Raw genomic sequence first — 27958 nt, forward strand, 5'->3', positions numbered from 1 at the left:
TGTGGGAGACTGGGAAGAGGCATCTGGCACCTGGCTTCAGATTGGCACAGCTCTGGCCATTGAGGCCACTCCATGAGGGAGTGAACCAATGGACAGAAGACCTTTCTCTCTGCCTCTCTCTCACTGTCTGTAGCTCCACCTCTCAAATAAATAAATAAATAAAATCTTTTAAAAAATGGCCATTGTCCTCCCACTCAACACAAATTACTAAATTCCCCACACAAGAAAGACGTACCCTCTTAAAACCCTCCTCTCATTGTGGCATCAGACCCTGGCTTGAGTTCAGGCTAGAAGTGCAGAATCACATCATTGAAATTGGGTCCTTATCAGAAGCTCCCTCCAGGCAATTCAGTAACAAAATTTTTTTAAAAAGATTTATTTATTTATTTATTTATTTGAAATGTAGAGTTAACAAAGAAGCAGAGAAAGAGAGAGAGAGGTCTTCCATCCACTGGTTCATTCTCCAAATGATCACAATGGCCAGAAATGGGCTGATCTGAAGCCAGGAGCCTGGAGTATCCTTCGGGTCTCCCACAGGAGTACAGGGGCCCAAGGACACAGGCCGTCCTCCACTGCCTTCCCAGGCCATAGCAGAGAGCAGGGTTGGAATTGGAGCAGCCAGGTCTCGAACCAGTGCCCATATGGGATTCCGGCACTACAGGCAGCCGCTTCACCCGCTACACCACAGCTTCAGTTCCAACAAATTTTAAATCTTATATAAGAGAGTTCAGTTGCAAGTTCGAAATTCAGCTGTAAGTTAAACTGAGAATTATATTTTCCATGAAAAGATAAGAGATACCACAAAGAAACACTTTAAGGAATGCTTTCAATTTATTTCAGATAATAGATTGAATAGTAGAGACAATAAAACCCAAGGAGCTAAGGTCTCCCCCGAGGTTTGCCATAAATGAGCACTTAGAAAAGCACAGTGACTCTCAACCCACCGGGGGATCACTTAATGTTCCATTTTAGGCACATTCCTAAGCATCTTTCTCATTCCCAGGAACATTGCTCAACTAACATTTATTCAGTATGTAAAGGTTCTGACCTGTTGTTGGAAGTGCTATAGGGGTTCATTCAAATATGCTTAATCCAAACATGCCTACATTCTCTCCTTAACTCAGTGCCAACAAGGAGCAAGTAATTTATGATGCAATTCTCATACTATCATTAGAAGCCTAAACAAAAAACAAAGAGGTCTGGTGGATTTTTAACATTACCTCAATGAAAATGATGAACAGGCCACATTAGTAAACAAATTTACTACTCTGCAAATTAATGGGTCATCAAGTAAAGATGAAGCAGCAGAAAAAAAATGGCAGGAAGTAGACAGGAACCCTGTAAATGTGGATTCACAGTCTGGTTTCTGTCACTGTTATACTCTCTGCAAGTTACTTAACCTCTTTATGCTTCGGTTTCAACAAATGAAGATACTGGGAGCACCTTACAGATGGTTGCAAAGATTAAATGACTTATGAGAAGGGGAGTGGAGATAAATATTAAAAACTGTTGTTGGGCCCTGACTGGCTTCAACAGTAACTTTTCAGTTAAATCTCTACCCAGGGAGCCAGCATTGTGGCACAGCGAGCTAAGCCGCTGCCTGCAATGCCAGCATCCTATACGGGAGCCAGTTCCTGTCCCGGCTGCTCCACTTCCAATCCAGCTCCGTGGTAATGGCAGGAAAAGCAGTGAAGGATGGCCCAAATGTACAGGCCCCTTCCACCCACATGGGAGACCCAGATGAAGCCTCTGGCTCCTGTCTTCGGCCTGGCCAAGCCTTGGCCTTTGCGGCCATTTAGAGAGTAAACCATCAGAAGGAAAATTCTCTCTCTCTTTCTCTCTCTCTCTCTCTCTCTTTCTCTCTAACTCTGATTTTCAAATAAATAAGTAAACCTTAAAAAAAAAAAAAAAAACCCTACCCATGTACCCATGTATGTGAAAAAGTGGGGGACAGTTTCCCTTCAGATCAACCTATAGAAAGGAATACTTGTTGAGCACAATTATTCCCTATTTAACCTTGGACTTCGTGTCTGGCTTCTGCTTTTCAGATTAATAGAATTACAGATAGGGTCTATGAGTGACACATGTCACCTTGTCTCACAAGTGTATAAAGTGAATTGCGGCAGAATTAAGGCAATCTGTCCCCAAGTGCTTCCTTCTGTCATCACCTCCACCCATTCAAATCTCTGCCCCTCTTCCTGCCACAACAATGGCTCCATGGGAGTTTCTCCAACATGTGCTTCATCTGATTGAGATTGCGCCAATACCATTTTCTTATACTAATATTCCAAATATTCCTGATACTAATATTCCAAATAGTTCCCCAAAACCCTTTTCAGTATTATTTCTCAGAGAATTTTACAAATAGCTATACTTCAGTGAAACTCATCACCCTTGTTTTTCCTAGCACTCTCATTTTCTCCTTGCCTGAGCTATCTGCTCACATGAGAACCTCTGCACCCATCTCCTGACCAATACTTTAAGGAAACTTAAATGAAGCAATGTCAGTAATGATAGCTTATCACACAAAAAGTCACAGGAACTAATTTGATGGACCAGGCCAAACCATCACTTAGAAAATTAATATCAGTCTCAGCTACAGCAAAAGTTTCCGCCATTCCTGGTATAAGAGTTTTGGAAAAGCTCCTCACCCTGGGATTTTACTATACTGAGCAAGTAGACAGTACCCAAAAACCTGTCAACTATGACGATAACTGGCTTTCTTTTATGTACAGTTCTCATCACATAAGCTCAATCTAGATGGTGCCAAAACAATCCATCATTTTGTTTTATTTGGTATTTTAATGCAAAACAGGTCTCCCAAAAATCCCTCCAACTGTTGTATTTTCCAGACCTTTGACAAACAAGATTCTTAGTTGTTTTGTTTGGTTTTGTTTTTATGTCTTCTGAAACCTTGGTAAAGCAATTGCAAGCATATATTATCTTGCATATTTTATCTTCACAGGAGCTTAAAAAAATCAGAACCTCCTGGTATTATAAAGTGTGGACAAAGAATCCATAGGCAAGAAAAAGTAAAGTTAGATCAGATTTTAAACCATCGATTATTCAAAGAAAAGTTACTTTATACTGCCCAAGACAGTTTTATTTCAAAAAGCTTTCATGGGTTCCAAACATTGCACAGAGTGGTTAACTCAATGCATAAAGTGCCACAAGCCTATAAAAGTAACCCTTAAACAGAGGCTACAATGAGAAAGGGCCATCCTCTGAGGTTAACAAACCCAAATCCACATGAGGTGGCTGGAATTAGCCACTGACTGCTGAGGAGGCAAAGGGAGCCTCAGCAAGAACTACTGTAATTTTTAAATCCATAAAACTTCCCAACAATGGCAATATAACAACCACTACATGCGCTCTCGCTTTCTCTCTTTCTCTCTTTCTCTCTCTCTCTCTCTCTTTCTCTGTGTGTGTGTGTGTGTGTGTGTGTGTGTCTGGCATATTGAAAATATAAAAGGCATTGGTCCACCAGATGATTTCCCAAAGTGATCCGTCCTTGCAATGATATTTGGAAATAATTAGCCACCAACACCTAAAACCATCAAGGAAGAGTCCACTTTTAAATGAAACTAATTTACCCAGTGCATATTAAGCACCTATTATGTACAACACTTCACAGAAAGGTTAAGACAAGAGAAGACAAAGAAGACAACCTTCACTGAACACCTGGTACTAAGTATTCAGTTCCAAGTGCTTCTACATCTACCTCACTCAGTCCCTTTGAAGCCCTTGAGTTAGGTATTCCTATTTCTAGATTAATAACCTGAGGTCAGAGCAATTAAGCAACTCTTGTAGGTCACAGACACACAGACTGTGGTGAGATGAGGGACAAATTGGACCCAGAGCTCTCTAACCAAAATTCATGCCTCTTCCAGAGTACACCCTGCCTCCCCAAAACACAACTCTTCCTTCAAGGAATTTACTGTCTGGGATGTCTGTAACCTTTGAGAATCATAAGTTTAAAAATATGCTGGAATAAGACAACTTGGGTATATGAGCAGAGGACCAGTACCTTCAATATAAAATGAAATAAAGAGGGAGGAGATGGCAGGCATTTGGCATAGTGGTTAAGACACCATTTGGGATGCCCACACCTTTGTCAGATGGCCTGAGTTCAAGTCCCAGTTACACTCCCAAGTCCAGCTTCCTGTTAATGCATACCCTGGGAGCCAGCAAGTGATGGCTCAAGTACTTGGGTCCATGCCACTCACATGAGAGACTTAGGTTGAGTTTCTGGGCTTTGACCTGGCTTGGCCCTGTCTACTCCTATAGTGGAAGAGTGACCTTTCTCTCTCTCTCTCTCTCTCTCTCTCTCTCTCTCCAATAAATAAATTTTAAAAAGAGAGAGAGAAGAAAGAAATTTAGTGGTGTTTTGCAGACATTGTCACTAAAAGAGAGTAGGGGGGTCAGCTCCATGGACCAGTAGGTTAATCCTCCGCCTGCGGCGCTGGTATCCCATATGGGCACCAGTTCTAAGTCCTGGCTGCTCCTCTTCCAATCCAGCTCTCTGCTATGGCCAGGGAAGGCAGTGGAAGATGGCCCAAGCTGTTGGAGCCCCTGCACCCACATGGGAGACTGGTAAGAAGCACCTGGCTCCTGGCTTTGGATCACCACAGCTTTGGCCGTTGTGGCCATTTGGGGAGTGACCCAACAGAAGGAAGACCTTTCTCTCTGTCTCTCCCTCTCACTGTATGTAACTCTACCTCTCAAATAAATAAATAAAATATTTTAAAAAAAGAATTTCTTGAATAAAACAGCTAGAAGAAAATATACTTTTAATACCAACCAACAAAACTTACCCAAACCATATTTACCATATTTTTGTTCTAAGTCAGTTCCTCAAACAAGAATATCCTGACCAGCTAACACAAATGTCCAATGTATTAAGAAGTTAGATTCTGCATAGTAAAATCATAAACTGGTCTTTAAAAATGTAGTGTCTAGTCTCTTAAACTTACATAAATAAGATTCACATGCCCCTATCCCATTATCTCTAAATGAAATAAAACCAAATACCCAAATCTGCTTGGTGGTGATTTTTACCAAAGTGCAGAACTCCAAGCGCCACCCCCAATCCGAGAGCCAGCCTCCACTAGGTGCTTCCCTCAGCATTGCCCAGGCACTCTGTAGAATCTCTTCCCTTCCATTTACCTGGCCCATTCAGGCACAAAGGGACAAAAGCCCTCTGCCCATGAACACCTAAGTACCTTGAGGAGACAGTATTGCCTTAAATCACCCTCAGGGAGAGGATCGATACTCAGAGACGGAGGGCGTGATCAAAATCTAGGGCATTCAACTCCCACTGTCACACTGTACTTCACTCTATTCCCTAATTTTTAAAGCTTTATTTATTTATTTATCTGAAAAGCAGAGTTACGGAGAGGCAGAGGCAAGCCAGAGAGAGAGAGAGAGGCCCTCCATCCACCAGTCCACTCCTCAGATGGTCACAACAGCCAGAACTATGCTGATCCAAAGCCAGGAGCCAAGAGCCTCCTCCAGGCCCCCTACGTGGGTGCAGGGGCCCAAGGACCTGGTCATCTTCCACTGCTTCCCCAGGCCATAACAGAGATCTGGATCAGAAGCAGCGCCCACATGGGATGCCGGCATTGCAGGCGGCGGCTCCACCCGCTGCGCCACAGCATAGGCCCCATATTCTATTCCCTCTTAATGTAACACTCGCAGGAGCACATGTCCCTTACTGCCAGGGACAGCTGCTAAACATATCTTTACATTGCAGAGGTGGTTGAACCATACGAAGTAGCCAGTGGTTAACCTGGGTACTTTTGCATACAGAAATAGCAATTTCATAGGTATCAAGCTAACAGAACGTGCAAGTGCAAGATGTCTTCCAGCAGCACTCTCTCTCCCCCAGAGGACTGCAGTGCTTCCCTGATAGACGTCTGCTGGTTCCTTCCAACACCGTGGCTACAGGTCGAAGGTTGATCCTATAACTACCTTGGGAAGTTATGTGTCGGAGAAACTATAAAGCAGAAAATCCAGCCTTCTCTCAGTGGATAATTCCAAAGCCATAGGAAATAATGAGGAGGGAAAAAAAACCAAGACCTTTTAACTGTGAAGGCAATAAAAACATGTTCCAAGTATAAACAGTTTAAGATGGTATAATACCCGGCTCTTCTACCTCGGCAAAGGAGCTTGTTCCATCGCTGCTACAGAAAATCTCCATCAAGACATTACAGGCGATTGAGCTCCCAAACTAGTTGGGTCCTGTATGCGCTCCACCAAATTGTATTTATGGACTTCCATAAAGTGAAAGCATCAAAGACGCTTCACCCAGGTCCCCAGGCTGGGCTGGCACCAGGGCCAATGAAAGCAAATGCCTGATCCCTTAATTCTCAGGGCTTCACTGTTCCCCCAATCCCCCCTTTCTGCGGCTTGTCCCTGCCTAGCTAGGAAGTGTCAATGGAGAGATTTGGCTTTATCCCCTGGGAGGCACAGGACAGAAACACAGAGTGAAAAGGAAGTATACAGGATTACACACTTACTCTTACGGGTGAAAATGTTTATAATGCAGGTCCTCGTGGCAAGATCCTTCTCTTCCTCTGAACTGGTCTCTTCAGGCTGGCATAAATGGGTCTGATTAATGAGGTGACCTAAGGGCAGGTGTCTGACCCAGCAGGTATGCATCCCACACCAGAGTGCCTGGGTTCAAGTCCCAGCTCTAGCTCTTGATTCCAGCTTCCTGCTAGTACACAGCCCACGTAGCAGCCAGTGATGGTTCAAGCAATTGGGCTCCTACAACACATGTGGAGACTCTGGATTGGGTTCTTGGCCCCCAGCTTAAACCCTGGCTATTGTATACATTGAGAGTAAACCAGTAAACAGGAGCACTCTCTCTCTCTCTCTCTCACTTTCTCTCTCTTTCCTCCTCTTCAAATAATTTAAAAGAAAGAAAACTAGGTCTCTTAGGCCTTCTCTGCATAAAATAGCTTTTCTTTACAAGAATATGTATGTGCAATGTACATTTGTGTATACATACATGCTTATAAGAACATGTGAACTTAAGCCTTTCTCTGGGTCACACCCACGCGTTCTGGCCGAAATTCTGAAGTTACGATTCACAGACAAGGCAACAGCAAAGAGGTAAGAGATCTGGCTTTCCTCAAATGAAGGAAATGAGCCTGAAGTAGCCACTAACCTCACAGACAGAGAGACAACAGATACTAGGCACATCCCTTAAATTATTCCTGCTAAAAAGAAAAAGAATCTAGCCTGAATGAGATCAAGTCTCCCAATCTAACTACCAGTTCACAGAAAGATAGAGGCAACAGGGGAGCACAGTACAGTGCACAGGTAAAGGTGCAGGCACGTGGGTCACTGCGTCTGTGCACAGCAGGTGAAAGTTCTATATCAACATTAGACAAGGCAAAGGCCCAGTGCTTGAATCCATCGACACCATCCCTGCCACTGCTTCTAGAGCTAGTTCAGACTTGGACAGACTAAAAGCCATCCCTTTATTTCTGCCTTTTAGCTTCTAAAAAAGGATTTACTTATTTATTTGAAAAATCAGAGGTCAGATTTACAAAGAGAGCAGGAGAGGGAGAGAGGGAGAGAGAGGGAGACAGAGAGAGAGGGAGACAGAGAGAGAGAGAGAGAGAGAGGTCTTCCATACACTGGTTCACTCCCCAGAAGGCTGCAACAGCCACAGTTGGGCCAGGCTAAAGCCAGGAGTTTCATTCAGGTCTCCAACATGGGTGCAGGGGCCCGAACACTTTGGCTAGCTTGTGCTGCTTTCCCAGGCCATTAGCAGGGAGATAGACAGAGATAGGAAGTGAAGAAATGGGGACACAAACCAGCGCCCATATGGGATGCAGGCAACAGCTTTACCCATTAGGGCACAACGCCCAACTCTATTTTTTTTATATATATTTTTTGCAGATTTATTTATGTGTTTAACAGGCAGAGTTACAGACACGGAGAGAGAGAAATTTTCCAACTACCGATTCACTCCCCAAATAGCCTCGACAGCAGCGGATAGACCAGGCTTAAGTCGGGAGCCTGGAAGTCCATCTGAGTCTCCTCCGTGGGTGGCAGAGGCCGAAGCACTTGGGCCATCTTCTGCTACTTTCCCAGGTGCATTAGCAGGGAGCTGGATTGGAAATGGAGCAGCCAGGACCTGAACCGGCGCCGATATGGAATGCCAGCAACACAGGCCGAGGCTTAACCTGCTACACCACAACTCCACCCGCTACTTCTTCCTTTTACTGTTTTAGCAAAAGCCTGCCTCTTTTTGTGCTGTTTGCCTTAGTCAACTTGGTAGTCTGGCAACTACACTTCCTTTCCCCTAAGGATTCTGCGTTAGCGTTGCCAGCAGAGGAACTCAACAGGATTTGAGAAGCAAATGAAGGCTTCAGCCTCAGACCTGGTGACAGCAAAAGATGCAGAGGAGCCTGGCCAGGGGTCCTCACTGGCCCTTGCTCCTCATTTAGTCTTCCCAGCGATGACCCTGCTGAGCCACGGCAGCCTGGCTCCAGTCCCTCCGTCGCTCACCGACTCTGTGCAGCCACCCAAAGGCAGCAGCTTCCCAGGTGCTTCACCGGCTCCCCTTGTCAGTCCCACCCCAGCAGCCCGATGGGTTCAGCTTCTCAGATTTCCCTGCGAGCTCTGACTTGCTTACCCAGGCCAGAGCCTCAGTCAAGTCTGAATTGAATGACTCCGTCTCCAGTCTTCCTGCCCTCTCCTCTGGGTCTTCCGTGCCCCTGATCCTCCCACAATTGAGTAAGCTTTAATTCCTATAATAAATACCTCAGCCCACACTCCGAGCAGCCCTGCTTCCCTGTAGAACTGAATGATCCGTCTCTTTCCGACTGGTCCCAGTCGTGCTTCCTACAGCTTCCCACGATCTGCGACTCCAGTGCCTCCCCGAGGGCTTCCCAGCCCTGGGGAGCTGACGGGGTTTCTCACTGCAGATCTCCCTCCTTGCACATCTCCTCCGTAGCCAGCCCTTCAGCTTCCCCTGGGATAGGCTTTCGTGCCCTCTCACATCCAGACGGTCTCTCTCCCAAAAGCGCAGGGTAGTTTAATCAGTTTCACTTGCTTAAGTGCAGCTTATTCATGCCAGCTTTTGAAAATCGTTTTTCCTAGGGCTATAATCCACATATTTCCCCCCAACTGTCACATGTGACCAGCCCAGTGAACAACGGGCAGGGGCCAAAGACAAGTCGCTGCTGTTAGACTCCTCTTCAGGGTATGATTGTCAAGTCCAGGTTTCCACATCACCCTGGTTCAGGAGATGTGGTCAAATTAGATAGTGCAGAGGCCAAATAAATAAATAAGGATGTGTCACCAGTGGCTATAAACTTGGGAGGATGGCTGCATCACCGCTAATGGAAACAGACACAGGGCAGATGGCTTCCACGCTGTATGCAAGATACACACGATGATGATTTAATTTGATGCGCCTTGCTTGGATTGAGGTGCCTGGAGAAACACCTGACCTAAGCGTACATATTTAAGTCATTTGCATAAAAGTGATACTTAAATGCCTAGGGGTAGATTCATTCCTTGAAAGACAATAAAAACGGAAAACCAGGAGGTCAAGAATAGTATCTGTAGGGGGCCAGCATTGTAGCACAGTGGGTTAAGCCACCGCCTGTGACTCCAGCATCCCATGTGAATTCCAATCCAAGTCCTGGCTGCTCTGCTTCCAATCCAGCACCCTGCTAATACTCCTAGGAAAGCTGCAGAAAATGGTCCAAGTCCTTGGGTCCCTGCCATTCATGGGGGAGACCTGAATGGAGTTCCAAGCTCCTGGCTTTGGCCTCGCTCAGCCAGCCGTTGAGGCCATTTGGGGAGTAAAGCAGTAAATGGAGGATCTCTCTTTCTCTCTCTTTCTCTCTCTCTCTCTCTCTCTCTCTCTCCGCTCTGTAACTCCGATTTTCAAATTAATAAATAAATATTTTTTAAAAAAATAGTACATTGTTAATGTCTGTGACATGTGCATATGATCTTCTGAAAGTTAGTTGCTGCTCCTAGCACATTACTATCTACACATGAAAAGTTAAGGTCAGAAAACCACATCAATTTGGATCTACAGGTCTAGGAGCCACCCAGATAGTTAAGAAATCATATAACCTTGATTCTTCTACTATTGCTTCCCCGAGCCCAGTACTGTTGAATAAGGAAAATTCTGTGATCTTACACGTGCTATTGTGAATGGGAGACTATGATGTAAATTATAGAAGTTGTGCTATCTGATCTTGACCCTTTGCTGGATTGGATTTTTTTTTTCCACACAGAAATGCCTTTAGAATTTGATCAATATGTGTACAGCTCTTTAAGCAAGATTAGAAACAACTCAAACATCCATCACTTGGAGATTGGTTGAAGAAATTATGCAGCTCAAAAGTAATGAGAGTTATTCGCTTATACTGCTAGGGAGTGAATGCTAAAATAAATTGTATAAATAAAATTGAAATAGAGGAAAATACGCATAGTAAACTAACACTCATCTAAGTGAATATAATGGAAAAATAAGTGCCAATAAATATTTGCTTCAATAAAAAAAGAAAGATAAGCCATGAAGTTAAAAAAAATGGAAGAGTGGGAAGACGTAAATGGCAGTGAAAATTCTTTGAATATACTTTGTTTTACACACCTTTTTAAAAATTAATGCCACTATCAAAAAGATGAATGACAACCAGTGTTGGTGAGGAAGTGGAGAAAAGGGAACTGTTGTATACTATGAGTGGAAGTGGAAATTAATACAGTCATTGTGGAAGATAGCATAGAGATCCTTCAAAAATTAAAAATAAGACTGTCATTTGATCCAGCAGTCTCACTGCTGGGAATATACCCAAAGGATATAAAAGCAGTGTGTCAAACAGAAGCCTGCACCACCATGTTCTCTGCAGCATTATACATAATAGCCAAGACATGGAATCAACCAAAATGTCCATCAGTGGATGAATGGGTAAACAGAATGTTTTATATATATATATATATATATATATATATATAAATATAAATGTATAAACATGTATATGTATAAATGTATAAATATGTTTTATACACACACACACACACACACAAGATTTTTCCGCCATAAATCAACTCACTACCACTAGTTGTGAAAGGTATCCATCTAGTATTCATCCAACCTTCTCTCTGGAAACTGCTCTTCAAGGATAGCCAAACAGTTGGTATAGGGAAAGTATTTCAGCAAATAAATAAAGAATAAATGATAGAATATTACAGTTCATCAAAGCTGCTGATGTCACACAAAAAGGAGACTACAGATAAGATGTGTATCCCATTTAAAAACGTGTGATTGTTTTTCCAACTCTGTTTGCTTTTTCTTAGCAGTACTTACTGAAGCTAAGAGATGAGGGAAGCAGATGGAAATATAGATGGAACAAAACTGGCCAGGAGTTCATGATTGTTGCCTGTGTGGGGTGGGTAAACGGGGGTTTATCACATAGTCTCCCTAGTTTTCTGTATGTTTGAAATTGTCTATAATAATTATTTTTAGTTGATTAGGATTTGAAACTAAATTGCATAGGTTTGAATCCCAGTTCAGCCACTTGATAGTGATGTGATTCAAGTTGTACCACCTCTCTGTAACTTAGCTTCCCTATCTGCAAAAATATGAATGCTTACTGCCTCAATGGTTGGTAAGAGGTTAAATTAAGTGATACACATAAGTGGCTAGAACAACTCCTGAAATTCGAAAGCACACTTAGGTGTCAGCTACTATAATATTTAGAGTCCACGACACTGGTTGAATCCCTGACTGACTTAGAGTTTCTGGGCTTTCAAACCCATAAGAGGGCCTCATAATAAATTGTCATTCCTTCTTCTCGGTGAGGAATATGTCATAAATCCGATCTCCATCACCCACACAACCACTAAACAGACCACAAAGACTGGCGAACTTTGAATTCTGAACATGTTTACAAACGATCAGGGCCACCGGAAGAGAGGCTTCAGGACAGGTCACATCCTCATCTACACTCAAGGCACCAGCTCCTCTCTCAACACCACCTCTAGGGGGCAGCCCAGTGTGTCTCACTGCGACCTCTAGTGGTAGTGTAGAAAACACAGCGAACCTGAGTCAAAGAGCCAAGATTCTCACCTGTCTGTACCTCTGAATAGTTGTACAACCTTGGATAATCAGATTTTCCCAGAATTTAACTAACACAAAGTTGACATTTTTGGAATTTCTTTCTTGAATTCCTTTTTGAGACTATTAGAAAATTCTTTTGTGCGCCTTTTGCTCACGGTCAATCTTCAGACTTCCAGAGTAAAACCATGATCACGCAAAGTCAAAAATCACTTGAATAGGGGCAGGAGCTATGGAGTAGCAGCACATGCAATGCTGGCACCAGTTCAAGTCCCAGCTGCTCCACTTCCAATCCATCTTCCTATTAATGTGCCTGAGAAAGCAGTGTAAGATTGCCCAAATCCTTGGACCCTACACCTATGTGGGAGACCTGGAAGAAGTTCCTAGCTCTGGACTGACCCAACTCCAGCCATTGCAGCCATCTGGGGAGTTCAACAGCAGGTGAAAGTGCACTCTCTCTTTCTCTCTCTCTCCTTTTCTCTCTTTTCCTCTTCCCCACATTTGTCTCTCCATCTCTCTATAAACTCTGCCTTCCAAATAAATAAATCTTTTTTTAGAAAATCACATGAATGGGGTAGATAATATCACTGACTTCAGTTTAGAACCAGATGTAACTACAAATAAGGATGAATATTAATACTAATATTAATATGCTTATTTTAGGAAGCACATATTGGTTTTAAAAATATTCTTTTAAAAAAGCAGTGACAAAATTCTTTTTTCATTTATTTATTTTTATTTGAAAGTCACAGAGTTACCGAGAGAGAGGGAGAAACAGAGAGAGATCTTCTATCTACTGGTTCACTCCCCAAATGGCCACAACAGCCAGGATTGGGCCAGGCCAAAGCCAGGAACCAGGAACTTTCTCCAGGTCCCCCATATGGGTGGCAGGGACCCAACCTTTGAGCCATCTTCTGCTGCTTACCCAGGTGCATTAGCAGGAAGCTGGATCCAAAGTGGAGCAGCCAGTATTCAAACGAATATGGGATGCTGATAAAACAGGTGGTGGCTTTACCTGCTATGCTACAGATGCTGGCCCCTGACAAAATTCTTAGATTAAACATAATAGCTCCTTTAGAAAATGTCTGCCTTAGAAAACTTCTTTGGGGTTTGTTTACTAATTTTTCTTTAAACCAAGTTCATTATTTTTAAATCTCACCTGGAGCAGGCCGGCGCCGCGGCTCACTAGGCTAATCCTCCGCCTAGCGGCGCCGGCACACCGGGTTCTAGTCCCGGTCAGGGCGCCGGATTCTGTCCCGGTTGCCCCTCTTCCAGGCCAGCCCTCTGCTGTGGCCAGGGAGTGCAGTGGAGGATGGCCCAGGTGCTTGGGCCCTGCACCCCATGGGAGACCAGGAAAAGCACCTGGCTCCTGGCTCCTGCCATCGGATCAGCGCGGTGCGCCGGCCGCAGCGCGCCGGCCGCGGCGGCCATTGGAGGGTGAACCAACGGCAAAAGGAAGACCTTTCTCTCTGTCTCTCTCTCTCACTGTCCACTCTGCCTGTCAAAAAAAAAAAAAAAAAATCTCACCTGGAGCAGAACCACAGTTTTGTCATTTACAAAGGACTTGAATGTCTAGGGTTTGTCCTTTGTGAAGGTGTAACCATATAGATAAATTTGCAAGTCAAAAATCACATTCCAATAGCACAGCTTTAAGGAACTCATAAGTACAAGGAGTTAATTCAGTTGTGTTTCACCCTCTGTGAAATAAGGGTGATAATAGTGCATCTGCTTCATAGCATTATTTCAAGGATTAAAGAAGTTAATATATGTAAAGTATTTAGACAAACTACCTAACAATAAAAGTCATATAAATATTAATTACTATTACCCCTGTTAATACTTCACTGTTTTCAATTCTCAAAAAAGTAAATGTCTCTCATTTAATCTCAGGTTTTTTTATATAGTCAGAATCTTTTTTAAAAAAATATCTATTTATTTATTTGAAAGTCAGAGTTACACAGAGAGAAGGAGAAACAGAGAGAGAGAGGTCTTCCATCCACTGGTTCACTCCCCTATTGGCTGCAACAGCCAGAGCTGCGCCGATCCGAAGCCAGGATCCGGGAGTTTCTTCTGAGTTTCCCACATGAGTGCAGGGGCCCAAGGACTTGGGCCATCTTCTACTGCTTTCCCAGGCCACAGCAGAGAGCCGGATCGGAAGTGGAGCAGCCAGGACTCGAACCGGCGCCCATATAGGACGCTGGCACTGTAGGTGGCAGCTTTACCCACTACACCACAGTGCCGGCCCCAAGTTTCAGTTTTAATTTACCCTGGTTATGGCAAATGCAGATTCATATTACTGAAGGCACACACATGGTTAAGGATTTGGAAGGCTCTTGGCGCGTTTTCAATGTTTAGGCAGGGTAGTCTTATCTACCGAGATAAACTTATATACAAAGAAATTGGTTTCTACATAAGGGCTCCAACACATACATTAATTATAAGATGACAACATCCTGTTGGTTTCCAAGAAAATGTCAATAAATATCTATCAATCAATCAAATATTTTTTGCATGCCAACTCTACCAACGGCCACATGTTAGGAACTACGGAAATACAAGGACAGAAAGGGCATGAGACTCATGTCCAAGGAGCCTGCCTGTTGAAGAATGGAGGGAGCCACAGGTGCATGTGAACATGGATGCCAGTTTAAGGAGGCACATGGGGAGAGCTCTGGGCGGGAGCGCAGTACCCAACGATGAGCTCAGGAGAAGAGCACAGGTGCAGGGTGGGCAGAGAAGTCCCCGAGGACCACGACACTTCAAAGACGCTTTCCAAGAAGACGGTCTTGCGCCAAGGCTTCGGAATGAGTGAGAGCCTCGGGACACGGAGAGGAGGAAGACGGACGTGAATAAGGTCAAGAGACATTAGGTAGCCATTCAGAGGTAGACACCGACTGACGCAGAGACCCTGCGGGAGAGACAGCTGGAGAAGGTACTGAGAGTCTTAAAGAGCAGCTTAAACTTTATCTTCCAAGTGATGTGCAGGGACAGGGCTTCCGGACGAAGTTGTGGCGTGCGGAAAGTGCTATGTTACGAGAACTTCCAGGATGTGGGGTCGCTGCAGGCTCCGATGACTGCAGTGTCTGCAGATGTGTGTGTCCGTGGCTCCCTTCTCTCCGTTTGCAAGAACTGCAGGGTCCATTTGCCTGTGCCTCCAGCACCGTGGGTTCATAAAGCGCCTCAGGCTAGCCTTCAGCTTTCGAAAGAGTAGACTGAGGTGTCAGGTGAGTGAGTGGCCACACACCAGAGTCTGCCTTGTTCTCGGAGCATGTGGCCACGTGCTCCTTCCAGATTTGGTCTATGGGCTCTGGCAGGCCTGAAATCCCCGGAAAAGACGTGTCCAGCTTCTCTTCCTTTGACACAAGAGTTACAAAAATAGGAAAGCATTGCTTTTCTCTTTTCCTCCTATAGTAAACATATTTTAATGCTTTTCCTGATTATCAAAATAAGACATGCTTATTGTCAGAAATTCAAATGCACCAAATGCAAGGATCAGAATACCAACCCCTCTAACACCACCACCCCTGATATCGTAGAGACCCTCTTTGTACCTCTCTTCTTGTGTAGAGACACATGCATACATTTTGTCATTTTCATCACTCTATTGGCGTTGTGTTGCTAATGGGAGTATTGTATTATTTATTGTGCTGTTTTTCAACCTCCTTTCTCCTTTGTTAGCCCTCCGTGGTGCCCTTCACACAGCCAGCTTCACACACCCAGCACACATCTTCTATGATTTTACCCTCTTATAGGCATCCTAAGCTCGTACCTATGGAGAAATTTCCTCTAACTAATGAATTTATTTATTTATCTGAAAGAGGGAAAGACAGACACAGAGAGACAGAGAAAACTTTTCTGAGGGCTAACTTCCCAAATGCCTGCAACAGCCAGAGCTGCGTCAAGTCAAAGCCAAGAGCAGGGAACTCCATCTGGGTCTCCCACGTGAGTGGCAAGAACCCAAGTACTTGGGCCAACATCTGCTGCCTCCCAAGCACATTAATAGGACGCTAGATTGGAAGTGAAGTTGGGACCCAGTCCTAGGCATTTTCAAGCTATGACTTAACTTGCTGTAGCACCACAATGCACTCCCTCCCATAGGAAGGATTTTTATTATCATTGTTAGATTTGCAACACTAGTATCCATTCTATGTATTCCTCCAAATTATACATCATGGAAATTGATTATACTTCATGGAAATACCTCCAAGTTAAAATTGAGCCATTGCCTTTACTGTTTCTTGAAATAATAGTAACTGATATTTATTAGGCACTTATTATGTTCCAGGCACAGTCCTAAGATATGTTGCCTATATGAATTCACTTAATTCTCACAAATTCTAGACTAGCATCAGTAATTTTTAAGGTTTATTTATTTATTTGAAAGGAGAAACAGAAAGAGAGAGAGAGATTGTCCAGCCACTGATCCACTCCCCTAATGGCCGCAAGGGTTGGGGCTGGGCCCAGCCAAAACTAGAAGCCAGAAACTCCATCTGAGTCTCCCACATGAGTGGCAGGGGCCCAAGCACTTGGGCCATCTCCTGCTGCTTTCCCAGGCCAGAGCGGAGAGCTGGATTGAAGCATAGCAATCAGGACTTGAACCAGCGTTCCTACATAGGATAACAGCATTGCAGATGGCAGCCTAGCTTGCTGTGTCACAGTGCGAACCCCTAACTTGTACCATTACTGTCTGCATCTTAAGGATAAGAAAACCGAGACTCGGGACCTGCATATCTTTCCCAGGGCTGCTCCTTAGACAATCAAGGTGAATCCCGAAGTCTAATGCCAGAACCATGCCAAGCTCCCTACACCACACTGCCTAGCCTAGGATGGCAGAGCTCCCTACCCACCCCTGACAGGCATTTTCTTTTATACAGTTGTTTTGTTGTTACACGAATGTTACACTAAACAACCCTGGACACACATCCTAAGGCCTGCATGTTTTATTTCTTGCATTCAATAAATATTTAGTGCCAATGTGGCGCCAGGGACCATTCCAGATGCTGAAGTTCCCATGGGGAGGGAGACGGACAGGGTCCTCGTTTCCACAGAGCTCACAGTCTGGTGGGACAAGACAACAAATGAATGATTCAGTCAACCAATGAGCGAACAAATGAGCAACAACAAAAATAGGAGATAACGGTAAGTCATACACACAGAGTTAACAGAGCACAATGTGAAAGTCCATGGGTGATAACTGTAGATCATTTTTATATAGGAGAGATCCCTGCATTAGATTGCCAAGTTGAAATGATATATGTAGTTTTGATTTTAATAATTATTGCTGCTTTCCTTCCCAAAAGGCAGATTTCCAATAATTCTCATTTTTACCCACAACCGAAATGCAGATTTTAATAATAAGTATTTTTTTGTTTTCCTTTTTTGACTGTCTAGGAGAACTTGAAAAGATTCTTCCTTATCAGTTAACTGCTGGCCTATTTTATTATTATTATTATTATTATTATTATGTGAGTATAGGGAGACAGAGATCCCTTATATGCTGGTTTACTTCCCAAATGCCCACAACAGCTGTGGCTGGGTCAGGCCAAAGCCAGGAGTTTGGATCTCCCACCTGGAGGGCCGGGACCCAGACACCCCAGCCAGCATCTGGTGCCTCCCTGGGTACACATCAGTAGGAATAGGGAATCAATACTTGAGTCAGAACGTGAACCCTGCACTCCAATGTGGAACACAGTTATCCCGAGTGGCATCTTAACCAATAGGCCAATGCCCACCCCATTTAACTGACCTATTTTAATTGCAACATATATAAATATACATCTGCTATAAGGTAAACACGTAAAATTATATTATGTAAGCACATAATGCACACATGTATTTCTATGAAACAAAAATGCGCATCTTGCGGAACACTCTCAGAAACGCATGCCCTTGTCTGTTGGTAAGGAGGAGGAAGGGTTGTCTTGTCTCGCATTCTTAACACAGATTGCAAAAGAGTGAACATTTTTAAAAGAGAGTTAAATGCAACTAATTTTTAAGACACAGAAAAAAGGCACGTCTCATAGGTCGAAAGAGACTCCCCTAAAGATAAATCTTGATAAACATTAAAAAAAAAAAAAAAAAAAACAGCCCTTGAGGAGCTGAAGTATGTTCAGGAGTGGCAATCAAAAGAATGCCACCAAATCTCCCAACCGTAGCCTATGGGGTCAGACTCCCCACACATCTCCTACCCTCCCTTAGGGGGCCGCCTGGTTATCACAGGTTCTCAGGAACTGTCATTACTTAGAGAACTCATAAATGTGCAACAAGAATTTTATGGGAGAAATTGCAAACGGAAAAACTTCCAACCACCCTCAAGGTAGAGAAAGGAGAGCGCAGTGCACTGCCTCTCACCAGTCCCACCACCTCTGCGGCCACTCTGAGGACACGTGGGGCAGTGGGGGGACACCTTGTCTCTGTAGAAAGCCCTGCCTCATCTGCAGGAGGGGATGCCAGCCTCCCACCTCCATGTAACCTCTCCCTGTATACGGCTGCACGCTTCGTGTGTGCAAGAGAGCAGGGTTTCAGTGTAACCGTATTCCACAAGCAAAAGCAATGGAAAGAATTCCAAGCCTAATCTTTTTTTTCCCCCCTCCCTTGAAATTTGATCATATTCCTAACTTTAGTCATACTGCCTGGTTTCCTTTCCTTAATGGAGTGAAATTTATGTCTGTGATTAGAGAATTGGCTGGGGAAAACCATTTGAGTTTTAAAAGTTATATGTTTTAACAATAATAGATATGGGAATCCTGGAAGAAAACCAGTGTGTTTTGGATGTTAATACAGACATCATAATGACCTGCTATTTCCATCCAGAGTTCAGGTAATGGCGGGTATTAAACTTATTGGGGTGAGGGGGTGGAGGGAAGGAGACAAGACACTGAGTTGAAAGTTTTCACAAGGATAGCATAGTGATAAATTAAAAATTACAGCCTAGATGTACGACTATTTTGGCTAAGATATCTGAGGGTTATTTTGAAAATAAGTAAGGTGCCAGGCATTAAAAGAGTAGCTTTCCTGGACATGCATTTACCACAATTACGACGCTTGTACCCAGCACTCACAGACACAGAGAAACAAAGAAACGCTCCTTGCTTTATGCAGCGTGCACATTCCTTAATTTGACCAATTTTTTTTTCCAGTGCCTCAGGGAAACTCACTGTCCAGGAGACAATGTGATCAGACCTCTAGGGGAAGCGAATCAAGGCAACGAAATGCCCTTCACCAAATCCCTCCGGGCTGGAGGCTGCCGGGGAGCGGCCAGAGCTCTGTCCTCACAGCTGCACACACCTGGATGGAAATCCCTCGACCTGCCTGCTGTGGGACTGGGAGCAGTTACTACAGATTTCTGAGCTGCAGCTGCACAATTCAGCGCCTCCCCCCAGGGTGCGTCGTGAGCAGGAAACCGGAGAAGTAGGTAAAACAGGGAAGACAGTTCCTACATTTTAGTGCCTTCCTGCTTCCCACTCCACTGTTATGTTGGCTTTGAGATCACTGAATTGGAAGAAAGGAGTCCAGGAGCAAAAGAAGAGGCAGATGTGGGGTGAAAAGCTGTGGTTGGCACTTGGCAGAACGGCCTCAATTAAAACCCCAAGAAACGCCACCCATACCTGAAGCAGAACCTGCAGCCAGCACCCTCCTCCAGGGAGGAACGCTTTTGCAGTGTGACTAATTGCCTTCCAATGCTTTTCCTTTCTGAGATTTTCAAGGCAAGGCCGACCCCTTCATTTCGGCAGCTGCTTCTTGCAGTTTGGGGACACGACAAATACTTTGTTTATGTCATTCATTTCAACACAGCTCATTCAAATATTATAGGCTGGTGATAGTCTCCAAGTTCGTCGTAAATATTTATCAATTCCTACACCATGATAGTTTAAAAAATATATTTTCCAAGACATCCTGAGCTTAACAAAAAAGAAAAACCAAATGTGTGACCCCCAAGCTGGTCATTTAAGAACATAAATTCTCAAATGTCACCTTAGCATATAACATCGTCCATAATACGTCAGAAAGCATGTTTCAAGAACCTAAGCAACTCTTTAGGTCTCAATAAGTTAATGAATCGTTAACGCACAGGATTGAAAGTCCTATAAACAAATTGTCTCGCTTGCATTTTCTTAGGGACTCATTTGTCAGCTCCCACAAATGCGCAGGTGACTTTGTTTGGAGGCCCACTTTTCACAAAGGAACCAAATGTTGGTGACTTGCCAAGAATTACAGGCGCATCTCCAAGCTGGTAAGAAAAACAACAGAATCACCCTGAGGTGTCGATGCTAAGGTAGCCGGCCAGTTCATTCACTCCATGTGGGGCTGACTCTCACACCCAGGATGAAATTTCAGAGCTTCGGGCCCCAGATGGACCTTGAGGATGGCCCCTGAGCAGCTGAGACTGCCGGTGGCAGCATTATCTGCCTGAGGCCCAGCGTTAGGGCCACAGGAGGCAGATGCAGTGCAGTTGCACCCCCCCCCCCCAAGTCTGAAGCATGCCTGGGATCCGGTAGGGAGTAGTGTGGACTTCCAGCCAACGTCAAGGCCAGTGTTGTTTTGCAGATGGATGCCTCTTTCGAACAGAGGTGTGTTCAAATCAGATATGTGTTGGGAAACCCAAGCCCTGCCTCGTAGATCTAACTGACGATGGGAAAACTGTCTTCGTTCAGGAATTTAAATTACCCAATCTCACTGCACCACCGAGTGAGCCATCATTTGGCAACGGGCATACTGAAAATCATCTCTTTCCTTGCTCTCTCCTTCCCTGAGACATAACTACAGAGTTAGCAAGGTACCTGGTTTCGTGGACAATTTGTCACTTTTTTTTTAACTTGTAACTACCAACTACTAAAATATTTGAGACTCTCTTTTTCATTCCACGCTATAAAAACAAATCATTCATTTAAGCTTTTAAGAATCCAATTTAATCAAGGAGAGGAAAATGACACAAACCATTACTCATGTAATAAAAGTCCACACATCCAATAGTCCCCTGTCTTTAAACCTTCAACCAGTTGCTCTGGCATCATATAGATACATATTTAGATGGTTTCCCATGGCACCAATCCCCTGATAAAAATGTTTAAGTGAGATTTCATACCAACACGGCTTTATGCTAGCATTTCTTAAACAAATGCAGAAAAATTCCATTATAGTAAATTCTCTGCTTCCCACTCCTGCCAACATCCACTCCATCACCACCAGCAGCCCCAAATTGCTTTATTGCAGTGGAATTATGTTATAATGCTAAATTGCCATAATTCAGTTTCCAGGCTAGAGGAAAGAGCCTGCATACAGTCAGTCTTTCAGAGGCAAATTAGCAGATGAAAAGAGGTGCATTGCAGGAGAACTAAGGGAATGGGGGAAGGCACTTTGTGGGGAACAGAAGGAAGTAACCCCCACAGGCTAGTTCCATACCCTTTCACACACCACCCCCCCTTGTGTACTGCCAGGTTTTGTTTTCCGGGACACAGAGATGTTTGAGGTAGTGATGTCTGCAGAAAACTTGATGACAGGGCTAAAGAACCTTGGTGAGAAGCAGTAGTTGTGGCATCGCAGCAGGTTAAGCCACTGTGGGTTGAATCACTCGGGATGCCCGCATCCCATATTGGGACTGCTTTTCACTTCTATTCCAGCTTCCTGCTAATCTATCCTGGGAAGGCGACAGATGATGGCCTAAGTACTTGGGCTCTTGCCACCCATGTGGGAGACCCAGATGGAATTCTTGGTTCCCAGCTTCAGCCTGGACCATTGTGGTCGTTTGGGGAATCTTGGTGAGTTTGCCTGTGGCTCCTATCTTCTCCCCACTTTCCAGACGCCTCAAGACTCAGCCGGGTGCTCCCCGTGTGAAAAGTGACCCACCCCGGGAGCGAAGCAAACGTGTTTTAGGACACAACTGCTTGTGGTAGGCAGTGAGAGGAATCGCATCAAGACGGCAGCTTTCCGACCCGACACGGAGACAACACCGCTGCGTCCCACATCCGCGTGATCGGGAATCCCACCTCCAGTCAACATGCGGTCTGAAACATTGCGTGCGGAGTCTAACGCGCCACACAGGACGGGGCGGGGGAGGACGGCCCGTGTCAGTGTCCTGCGCAGGGCATGCGGACGAGTGAGAGGAATGTCCAATCTAACTTCTTCCTGTAGCTCTTGCTCCTCTTTAATCAAGCCCACATGTGGGACACCGGGAAACTAAATGTGGTGAGGAGCGAAGGATTATAAAAATGTTCACTTTCATCCTACAGATATGAGAAAACAAGAACATATTGCCATTACTCGACAACTTTATTGCTCCAAATAATGCTTAACACGCAGTAAATCAGTGGAGACTTTCGCGGGCTGTGTCATAGGGGTGCCTCCCGCTCGCTCTGGGAGGCAGCCCCTGTGAGTCCATCCCCGTGCCAGGCGGCCGATGGCCCTGGGTGGGATGGAGGAGAAAGGGCTGCACACCACGGGAGGCACAAAAGCCCAATCTGCTCCCTGGGGCCAGCCGAAGTTCTCCCACCCCCCAGGCCCTGAGCAATCTTTCTTCCCTTCTTAAGAAATGACAAAAATCAGGAAATATTACTTTGGCTTGCAGGCTTCTGTCCTGGCCTATCAAACCCACAGAGAAGCCCCAGCAAATTACTGGAAACTGCACTTTGAACTTGGCCCTTGGCAAGGAGCCCAGTCAAACAGAAATGTAAAAGTTCCTTTCCTCCGCAGGGCCCCTGCACCAGGGTGTCCCTATAGACGCTCCAAAGCTGATTGCAACAGGTTGGAATGAGGCGTCGAGCCAGGAAAACAAGCCCTGACCAGTATGATTTCCTACTGCCTGTGTTGTTTCTTAAAAAGGTTTTCTTTGGCTTGTTCTCCCTCGTTCTGTTGGCCTGCATTGCAGGCTCAGGTCCCATCGAGGAAAAGACTGGCACCACTTGCAGAAAATGCTTAATCCTTGTTTAGTTCCTAAAGGGCTCCATCAAGCCCACCAGTAAGTGTAGTAGTGTTGGGGGCACGGTTGAGGAGGGACTGGTCAGGCCAGTTGCTAAGCAAACACTTAGAACACCCAGGAATTGACAAGTAATTAGCTTGTAAACCCCCGCAGATACTTCCACCACCGACAAGGGAGAGGCTCTCTCTCTGCCCACCAGGCTGCCCTGCACAATCTTAAAATAAACCAACCACAGGCACAGTCACACAATGGACAACCCCACAGTGCACGGCTCGCTATGGGTTTCTTCCGGGGAGGAGGGAACAATCAAAACACTGGCGTCTTTCTAGCTCTGGTCTGTGTCTCTCTAAGAAAACTCCATTTGCACAAGCAAATAAACAGACTCATTATAAAACTAGGAAGAGGTCAACGAGAGGCAGATAAAACTAAAGGTTAGACAGCTGGAGAAACAAGTCTCTCTCGCAGCTGCAGTGGGAGCTCCTAGGAGGAAGCCACACATCCCTCAGGGATCTGTCATGAACCTGTGAAGGGGAGGGGCCAGCCGGCCGGCAGGAGGAAGGGCTGGGCGCTTCGGGAGCCAGATCTGTGGGCAGTGACCTAACTCTCTTAATGTGCAATTATTTTAACTGCTTGCTCCTCACGGGTTTGTTTCCTACAAGCTTTGCATGGTTTCATATGCAAAGTGTCAACACAGCAGTGATCTCCTTACTCTTCTGATCATTTCATAACATTTCCCAAGCCTGTTTTTAAAGCCCCACATATTGGTGGAGCTGCTTGTTCCCTCCCTCAGCCCACAGCTTCCCCCACTGCCTGCCTCGCTGACCTCCGACTGACCCAGTTCTGCAATTATCAGCAGTCAATGAACACCACTCAATTCAAAAAAAAAAAAAGCTGCTATCTGCTAAAGTCTCATTTTCCAGCACTCCTGGTCAGCCCTGTCACATTGTAACATTGTAACATGGTTCCCACCTGTTTTCTCCTTTTATTGTTAATGCAGGACTCTCAGGCAGAATTTACCATTTGTGTCCCCCTCTCCTACCTCCCAGTGATCCTAGGAGAAGCAATGGGAGAGAAAGAGCAAACCCAGGATTCACGGGAAGTCTACAAAGATAGCATGTCCAAGGGAGTCATTCTCTCACCCATGGACATTTAGTATGCCTCTATCACAATTATCCCAACAAAGTAAGTCCCATCACACACATCCACCATAGCCTCTCTCCTGGATCACAAAAAAAAAAACCTGATAGAAAAACACCAAGGTGTCATTCAAATAGAAGGCAAATGTGAGTGGTCACACCCAGCACACAGGAGATTCACTCGAGAGACGAGAGCAGATGCTAGAGAAGAGGGGAGAGCAGGAGGGGACTCTCCAGGTGGAAGGAGAATGACACCTGCCAGGCATAATCTCTCCAAGGAAAGGCTGAAGGATGGTGCCATGTGGAAACCGGAAGCGAGCCTGATGGTCCTCTGGAAACAGAACGGTATGTCTTAAATGCTGGTGAGCATGGGGTGCCCAGGAGCACCTGAACAACAGGCAGAACCTCCGCTGCCCCTACTCACTCTAGATGTTCTTTATTTTTTTAAGATTGACTTATTTATTTGAAAGGCAGAGTTACAGAGGCAGAGAGAGAGAGAGAGAGAGAGAGAGTCTTCCATCCTCTGGTTCACTCTGCAGATGGCCACAATGGCCGAAGCTGCACCAATCCAAAGCCAGGAGCCAGGAGCTTCTTCCGGGTCTCCCAATGCCGGTGCAGGGGCCCAAGGACTTGGGCCATCCTCCACTGCTTTCCCATAGCAGAGAGCTGGATCGAAGTGGAGCAGCCGGGACTAGAACCGGCGCCCATTTGGGATGCCAGTGCTGCAGACCGGGGCTTTACCTCTGCATCACGGCACCGGCCCATCTAGGTGCTCTGATGCAGTAGCCTCATCAGGTCCCAGGTGATTCTGATGCTAGGTATCCACAAATTTTGCCGAAGGTTAGAGAGTAAGAGGGAGAACAGCAATCAGGAAGGGTGAAGCAGAGAGGCAAGAAAGGCAGCAGGCGGTGACCTCAGACACAGAAGACCTACGAGTGCAGTAGTTGTCCCGAATTACAGGGGGAGTTTGTTTGCTAAGGAGTTGGGAGTAGGTAGAGGCCAAAGCCAAAGCCACAGGGAGGGCAAAGCCAGGAGAACTCTGACCAGGCCTTGACTCTACATAGCAAAGACAGGTTCAATAGAGAGGAGGATCGCTCACATGATTTGAGTTTATACTGTTGAATTCTCAATTTCTATGAAAAATACAGTACACAAGCCAGCATTCTTAAGTTGTTATTTTGCTGATTTGATATTCTAGCAGAAGTATTCTAAAACTCAGCTGAATGCACCTGTCATTGTGCAACATAGCTTCACTCAAGAGATACAAGTAGTTGGCTGCCTGGAGACAGACAACTGAAATCATCAGGATCTATGCACAACTAAAATCACCCTTTGTCCACTGGAAACAAGTCACTCATTTGTCATCACCTGCTGCTTCCATTTACATCACTGACTAAACTCCAAACTTGGGGTGAGCATTCGGTACAGCAGTTAAGACACCTGCAGCCCATGGGCCGGCGCTGTGGTGCAGGGGGTTAACACCCTGTCCTGAAGCGCCGGCATCCCATATGGGCGCTGGTTCGAGACCTGGCTGCTTCTCTTCCGATCCAGCTCACTGCTATGGCCTGGGAAAATAGTAGAAAATGGCCCAAGTCCTTGCACCCCTGCACCCATGTGGGAGACCTGGAAGAAGCTCCTGGCTCCTGGCTTTGGATTTGCACTGCTCCGGGCCATTGCAGCTAATTGGAGAGTGAACCAGCAGATGGAAGACCTCCCCCCCCCACCCCGTCTCGTCCTCTCTCTGTGTAACTCTGACTTTAAATTAATTAATCAATCTTAAAAAATAAAAAAAAAGACACCTGCCCCAAGTGCCTGGCTGGAGTCCTGGCTCTGCTTCAGATCTGGCTTCTTGCTAATGTGCACCCTGGGCCACCACTCCCATTCTGAATCCAAGGAGCCATTGAACTTCAGCCATGTCAGATCACACAGATGACCAGGGCCTTGTGGGTGATTACCAACTGCAAGTGCGGGTAAACACAGGCTTTCTCAACAGAGCTGAGTCTCAATGCCAAAATGCCTTCCCGATTTCGTCTCCACTCATTAGACTTGACCACCTTCTTGATGACAGGAGGGGACAAATATGAAACGTAAGACAATTTTTTTAAAAAAATTAAATTGTCTTATAAAGAAAGCTATATTACAATCCCAACTTTAACAGTAAAGGGATGAGAATTTGGAGAAAAAAAGATATCCAAAAAATCCAGCATGTGACTAATAGGGTTTCCAGAGAGAACAGAGCCTGTCACAAGGCGGAAATGGTCAATGAAATGACGTGAGAGATTCCCCACTCCTGAAGGGCATGGGTGAGGGCCCATTAAGGGAGCAGCACACTGAATGACACAAGGCGTCTGCCAAAAAGCATTCCACACCAGACTAGGGAGACTCCCAAAACTTTTAGAAAAACAAAAAAGGCCATAAATAAGGAACTCGTGGCACAGCGGGTTAAAGCGCTTGAGATCATGCCGGCACCCCATATCAGAGTGCTGGTTTGAGTCCCGGCTACTCTTCTTCCAATCCAGCTCCATGCTAATGTGCCTGAGAAGGCAGCAAAAGATGGTCAGGTGCTTGGGCTCCTGCCACCCACGTGGGAGACCCAGATGGAGTTCCTGGCTCCTGGCCTTGGCCTGACTCAGCCCTGGCTGTTGCAGCTGATTGGAGAGTGAACCAGCCGCTGGAAGACCTTTGTCTCTCTGTCTCTCCCTCTCTCTGTTGCTCTCCTTTCAAATAAATGGCTTTTAAAAAAAGAAAGGCAAAGGAATAGCAGTCAGGATCGCTATCCTTCCCAGCATCAGCTCTTGCTGCCGCAGGCCAACAGAACAATGCCTTCATGATTCTGAAGGGAACAGGGAACGCCATCCAGCCTGGTTCTGACCGTGAGGCCCACCAGTAACTAGCATCCGGCATTCTGCACAGGCTGGAGGGAGGTCACTCTCTCTTCTCTCACTGCACATGTCTTTTTTGAGTCCTTTGTTCACAATTATATGACCCAGGTTGTCTCTTTTAAGGCAAGAAGCACTGGAAACAATCTCCATAATGCCCTGAGCTCAAGGATTTACATCCTACTACCAGGGCTGGGCTTAGGCACGGGGGTTAAGTCACCGCTTGGGACGCTGCATCCCATATCAAAGTGGGTTCAAGTCCCACCTCCACTCTCGAGTCCAGCTTCCTGCTCATGTGCACGCTGGGAGACAGCAGGTAATGCTCAAGTACTTGGGTCCCTGCCACTCACGTGGGAATCCCAGGTGTGAATTCTCAATTTCCAACTTTGGCCTGGCCCAGCCCTGGCTGTTTTGGTATTTGGGGAGTGAATCAGTGGATGGGAGATTTCTCTTTCTGTATCTCTGTCTTTCAAATAAACTAAATAAAGATTTGTATAATTAATTAATTCTGCCATCTAAGCTCATCACCCCTTGCCTTGCTTCTTCATGTCTTGATTACCTTCACTTTAACCTCGCTGTCTGTGTCCACTTCCATTCAGTTTGGGCACTCACTTCATATTTTCACTGTAAGCTTTGCTCTCAGACCCAAAGATTCTGCTGATGATTCTTTACTTACACCCTTGCCGGATGTAGGGGCAGCCCCCACTTTGTCCATTCCACTCTGCCAATGAGTCCAAAGCAGGAGAGATCAAGCCAGGCCACATTGAGGCTCACAGCAAAAGGGAAATAAGGAACTGTGCTTCCAAGAAATGCCCTGAACCGGGCAGAATCCGAGAGTGTTGTGCATTGTCCAGTGTGCACACTAAGGTAGAATCCCAGCTAGAGATTCGGGGCAAAAGTCCCTTTAAGAAATGTGCGTTTTCCTGGAGCATGT

At 45.4% G+C, this 27958-nt stretch overlaps 1 long non-coding RNA gene across 3 annotated transcripts in view; it reads left to right on the plus strand.

The window, feature by feature from the left end:
• LOC103350843 (uncharacterized) overlaps positions 1–27526 on the plus strand; it is a 33708-nt gene extending 6182 nt beyond the window's left edge. The window contains exons 1-4 of one of the 3 annotated variants that reach the window (XR_016211990.1): positions 18136–18914; positions 19234–19504; positions 20213–20327; positions 21715–22412. This is a non-coding gene — a long non-coding RNA (uncharacterized LOC103350843). Of the gene's footprint in view, positions 1–18135; positions 18915–19233; positions 19509–20212; positions 20328–21714 lie in introns of those variants that run through there. The other 2 variants (XR_007909501.3, XR_016211991.1) reach the window with 2 other exon arrangements.
• The last annotated feature ends 432 nt before the right edge of the window (positions 27527–27958 follow it).

Source organism: Oryctolagus cuniculus, chromosome 8 (genome assembly GCF_051225735.1).
Source record: "Oryctolagus cuniculus isolate XC-2025 breed Fujian yellow rabbit chromosome 8, ASM5122573v1, whole genome shotgun sequence".
Classification (NCBI taxonomy): Eukaryota; Metazoa; Chordata; class Mammalia; order Lagomorpha; family Leporidae; genus Oryctolagus; species Oryctolagus cuniculus.